Raw genomic sequence first — 5,715 nt, 5'->3', positions numbered from 1 at the left:
TTTTTTTTCTCTGAGAGAATCTTTTTCCTAAGAAAAGAGGTGTTACATTAGAGGACAATCAGCTATTCTCACAAAAGTTTTCACACAACATGGGATATCATGGAACTCTGTAAGGCTACCCAGACCTAACCCAGAAGATGTACTTAAAAATACTAATATAATGATGAGCAACACTTACTGTCCTCTCATATTAAAATATTAAAAAATAAGTACAGTGACATCTACCACCAAATCTAGTGGATGCTGGTGCCAGCACATGCAAACAGAACCTTAGAAAAACAAGATGTGAGGAGGCAACACAGATAAGCCAAGACAGAATCATCTTTCATCTCATCATTTCTTCTTTCACCCATCCAACTCATTACCAACAAAACTGGAGGCAGATGGCTCAGCATCTTTTTTTTTTTTTTTTTTGGTGGAACCAGGGACTGAACTCAGGCCCTTGCGCTTGCCAGGGAAGCGCTTATTCCACTGAGCCATCTCCCCGGCCCCGGCTCAGCATCTTGATGTTGGGCAATAATGCAGATTATATCTGATCAGTGGTAAGTAAAACTTTGTTCAACAAAAAGACAAAATTAGAAAGGAAAACTGTCACTGAGGAGTCATGGTGAGGCTGGGGCCCTCTGCTGCAGGCGCTGCAGCAGAACAGCAGAAAAAGCTGCAGGAATACCTAGCAACCAAGGAAAAACTGAAGAACCGAAAGCCTTACCTAAAAGCCAAGAAAGCTGCCCAAATCCACCACCTTCTAAATCTACCATTAAACCCCAAAAGGATGTTACCAACCATGCTGTTTTGCCTGTCGAAGCTGCAAGTCCGAGCAGCATTAAACTCCAGTCCAGACCAGCTAATATAACAGCATCCCAGAAACCAAAGTTAGAGGCACCAAAACTAGTAGGCAGAAGTCTGACTGCAAGAGGTGTTTCTTCTAACCCAAACTGTAAACCTTTCAGCAAGAGTCACCAGCAGCATGAAGCTGGATCATCTGCTAAGGAAAACTGTTGAGAAAGCCCATGAGGTCAGCTAATGCACAGGGACTGAAAACTACAAAGCAGCAGATAACAGGTCAGGCAAATGCAAAACGGATTTTGTGGGTAACATCCTCCTTGAAAGCAAATGTTTAGATGGCCTTCTCCATAAAGTTAACAAAGTTAAACAAAGAGAACATACCTCAAACCTTATCAGAACCTAAGAAGTCAGATCCTGCATTATGTAGCACAAACAAGCCAAAGATTAACTCTTACAATCAAATCAAGAGTAATTTGACTGCTAAACAAGTTTTGGGCAAAAGTCTGGAGAATAGTGCTATTCTGAAAGACCAGGTTAATAACCAATTTGTTAGAAAAACACAAATAAGGACTCTCCTAGTAAAGTTACAGCAACTCTCTATAGGAGCTGAGCTTGCAAGACCAGAAAAGCCCCAAAGGACAGTTTCCTCTCACTTCATTCACACCCTTAGTAGGACTCCAGCATCAGAGATCAGTGGTCAAGAACATAAAGGATGTAAAGGTTAACAAGGGTAAATATGAACTATCAAAAGTAACTAAGGTGCAGTCATACACTAATACTGAATAGAATATAAAACATACCAAACTCAGGACATACCCCAGTTCGCTGCAGGGAGCACCCTACCAACCAACATCCAAACATCAAGCAAGATCAGAAGACCACACAACCTTGATTTAGGTCCCAGACAAGTGTATTGCAAAAGTCAAAATCCATAAGCCAGAGGCCTAATTTGGCAACTGCAACTTTAATTCAGTCATTCCAACCACTCCTGGCGTAAGGGCAAATAGAACAAACAGCTTTCAACAAAGAGCCCAGACTGTGGACCCCAAGTTGAAAAAGACTTTTCCCCGGAAGCATTTCCTGAGCAAGACAGCTCCCAAAACTCAAGCTAGTATCAGAACCGGAAATGAGAGAGGAGTTCCAAATGGTACCCAAACTAATCCCAATATTAAAAAGACAATAGCAGAGGATTAAAGAAAACAGCTAGAAGAATGGTATAAATCTAAGGGGAAAATCTATAAACGGCTCCCTATGGAAATTATAACAAAAAGAAAAGTCATAGAGCAAATGAATATTTCAGGGGGCCAGGGATATAGCTCAGTGGCATAAGTGCCTGCCTGGAAAGCACAAGGTCCTGAGTTCGATCCCTGGTACCGCCAAAACAAAACAAAACAAAACAAAACAAAACAAAACAAAACAAAACAAAAATGAATATTTCATTCCAGAAGAGCAAGGAAGATGAAAAGGAAGAAAAGCAAGCACAGTTGAACCTGTGCAATAAGATTAACAGCACTCTTGCAGAGTGTCTGAGGCTCACTGAAGAGGGTATACTTTCTAATGAAATATTTACCATTTTGTCCAACATTGTGGAGGCTAAAAAATTTGCCAAATTCTGGATCTGCAAAGCAAAGCTATTGGCAAGAGAAGGCACCTTAGATGTCACTGGGATGTATGAAGAGGCCATTAAAAATGGAGCAAAACCAATTGTGGGAAGTTGTTCTGAATATTGCACAAGACCAAAACAGAGTTACACAAGGAACTGCCTTTGACTCTTCAGTTGCTGCAACTAATTACCAGATCGATGGAAGAACTGGCCAGGAAGATGGAACCTGAAGAGTCCTGTCTTCCTGCAGAGGACAAGGACCAAGTTCCAGCAATGCCCCAAATACCTGAGGCAGGGCAGGATAATCATCCTGGTATCAAGTTACAGATCTCTTTCATCCCTAGAGTAAGTGGAATGCCCAAAGCACAAGAAATGAAGTTTATCACTCCTGTGCAGCGTTCAGCAAGGATTGAGCGAGCAGTGTCCTGCTACCTAGAAATGTGCAGGAGCTGTTGTCTTCTCTTGCCAAGCTATTAAAAATGGAAGAAACAATGCTTTGTATTCTATAGAAATGAAGCCCTGCCTGTAACATTAAGGTTTCAACCCCTCAAGTCATAAAATTTCTTGATACTTTTAAAACAAAAAACCAAATGAAATTCTTTCAGCATCTCTATAAGGCTCCTTGTCCTGATGACTTGAAAAAGCTCATGTAACAGCAAGACATCATGGATGCAGATTATGAATTCTTGGGATTTACGAAGTCATTCAAGGGAAAGAGAATGGCCGCTGCTAACCACTGGGACCCGGCAATGTAGCCCAAAGCCATTGGGCTGTTGCTGGGCCTCCTTGTGACCTCAGGGATGGTCACTCAGGAGATGTTAAACATTTTGAAGGAAACAGCTCCTTGCTTTGTTAGCTTCTCCAGACTACAGCAGACCACAAATATTCAAGCTGAAATCTACCAGGAAAAACTTGGAAATTGAACTTCTAGAACTAGGAAAAGAAACAGCAGGTGTTGTTCATCCTTCCCGTTTGGCTCAGAAGTGTCATACCCTGCAAAGCATGAATTCTCATCTGGAAGCAGTGCTAAAAGAGAAGCGGCCCCTCAGGCAAAGGCCGTTGAAGCCCATGTGCCAGGAAAACTTACCTACGGAAGCTGTTTACCACAGATACATAGTATAGCTGCTACAGTTGGCTGTGACTTTCATTGAAAAGTTGGAAACCCATCTTGAAACGGTTTGAAATATCCCTCATTTAGATGAAAATCTAAAGAGAATGAGCAAGGCTTCAGCCAAGATGGATATTTGGGTGAATGAGACAGAGGAACTGGCAGAGAATATACTCATGTGGCAAGAACAAAAGGAAGTTTCTTCTTGGATCCCCAAAATGTCAGATGAAGAAAATTATACTCCTAAACATGACAGCATTATACCTTCTTTACCTTCACTTCTAAAGTTCACATTTAACTATTAATGCCAGGCCTTGATAGAGCTCAGTAGCATGGCCCCAGCCTGGCAAGCACTAGGTCCTGAGTTCTGTTCCCAGTTCCAAAACAACAGCAACAACCTATTAATGTCAAAGACTCAGCATCTTTATTTTTACTTAAATAGATATGTATATATGAAGTCCATTCTTGGGAGAGTTATCACATGGGTATATAGACTTAGCTGCTATCAGTGCTAAAAAAGCCCTGTTTCTATTGGAGTACCAAGATTCCAGGGTTCATTAAGACCAAGCTTGTTTTTTCCTGTTTTTTATGTATTCTTAATCTACTTTTCAGAAAGCTAATACAAATAAAATATAGCTATATTAATTAACATAAAAAAGGAAGTCATTCAATGGATTTACTCAAATTTTATATCCCTGTGGGAACTTCTTCAGTTTATGTGTTTAAGATCATAGTTTGCTACAGTTTTACAACATACATAAATTTCAAAGCATTGAACAGAATTTCCCCCACCATTGTGGGAACAATTTGTACTTTGGTGAAATAATTTCATTTCATTGTAGTTATTTTCCGTATCTGAAGCTTGATGCCGCAGCAGGATGGACTTTCCTTCCAGCATCCACCTCAGCAGGGTGGGCCATTTCTTACAGATGGAAGAGTGAAGGTTTGAAACTAGCACACCAGGCTGGAAGGTCAAACCCCTCATGATACAGATGAGCTTGGCCTGGCTATGCCTCCCTTCACTCAGCTATCACCATGGAAGTGCACAAGTGACCCTGGCTTCCGTCACTGCAGGTCTGCTGACAAGGGGTAATTCTTGTTCTTTCTGGCCCAGGTCTCCTGGAACAAAACACAGCCCTACATTGGGGCAGTCATCTAGCTTTTTTTTTTTTTAGTGGAACTGGGGATTGAACTCAGACCCTTGCACTTGACAGGGAAGTGCTTATTCTACTGAGCCATCTCCCTGGCCCCCTCATCTAGCTTTTTATACCCAAACTTAATTGGGCATTATTATTCAGAAACTCTCAAGTTAAAACAAAAGGGTGCAAACAAGCACGGTGGGGAGGAACAGTTGCCTCTTCAGGGCTATTTGCTCTGCCAGGGGGCAGCCGGCCTGAGAAGGCAGTGTGAGCCCCAGAGACTGTGACGTACTTAGCTTTTTCTAACTCTTGAGGAAACTGTACTTGGAAAGGCAAAATCAGAGTCATTATATAAATATAATGTATAGAAGAGCCTAGTTAATACATTTCAAATTTCAGCTTAAAAGCTAAGCATTATCTTTTTAAAAAATAAATTGTTCATCCTTAAGAACAAAACAAAAAAATGACAAAATCAAACATCTAGTCATGATAAAAGCCCTAAATAAAATAGCCCTAAAAAGACCTTATTTCAATCTGAAAAAAAGCTATTTATGGGCCAATATATTAAACAAGAAAAGGCTGAAAGTTATCATTCTAAAATAAGGAACAAGGAAAGGTTATTTATTATTAGCACTTTTTTTCTATATATATTTTAAATGTATTTATTACAGGGTCTACAGGGTCTCACTACACAGATTGGACTCACAGTGATCCTCCTGTTTTTCAGCCTGTCAAGGGCTGGGATTACAGGCAGGCACCACCACACCTAGTCTCAATCTCTGTTTCAGCCCGCCTGCCCTGGTGGCCGGGCTGGCACTGCACACCAGGATCGAACCCCACTCCCTGCATCTGCCTAAGCAGGTGCTTTAATCTGCTGAGCTATCTGGCTGGCCCTTCTTTTTCTATATAGGAGTGGAAATATTAGAAAAAGCACTCATGCAAGAAAAACAAACAAAAAGGTATGCAATGAAAAGGAACAAATAATGTTTTTGTTATTTGCAGATACACTGAAGGCCCCCAAATTTCAGCAAATGACTCCTGCAATTAATAACTAATTCAGTAATGTAGCAGAATACAAA

The 5,715-nt window shown here is 40.8% G+C and overlaps 2 pseudogenes; both read left to right on the top strand.

The window, feature by feature from the left end:
• Window positions 1-604: 604 nt before the first annotated feature.
• LOC101564520 lies at window positions 605-2,947 on the top strand (annotated as a pseudogene).
• Window positions 2,948-3,108: 161 nt separating this feature from the next.
• Window positions 3,109-3,802, top strand: LOC101564115 (annotated as a pseudogene).
• Window positions 3,803-5,715: the final 1,913 nt, after the last annotated feature.

Source organism: Octodon degus, unplaced genomic scaffold (assembly GCF_000260255.1).
Source record: "Octodon degus isolate 3935 unplaced genomic scaffold, OctDeg1.0 scaffold00136, whole genome shotgun sequence".
Lineage (NCBI taxonomy): Eukaryota > Metazoa > Chordata > Mammalia > Rodentia > Octodontidae > Octodon > Octodon degus.
The sequence above is the reverse complement of the archived record's forward strand: the minus strand, read 5'-3'. Positions and strand labels throughout refer to the sequence as shown.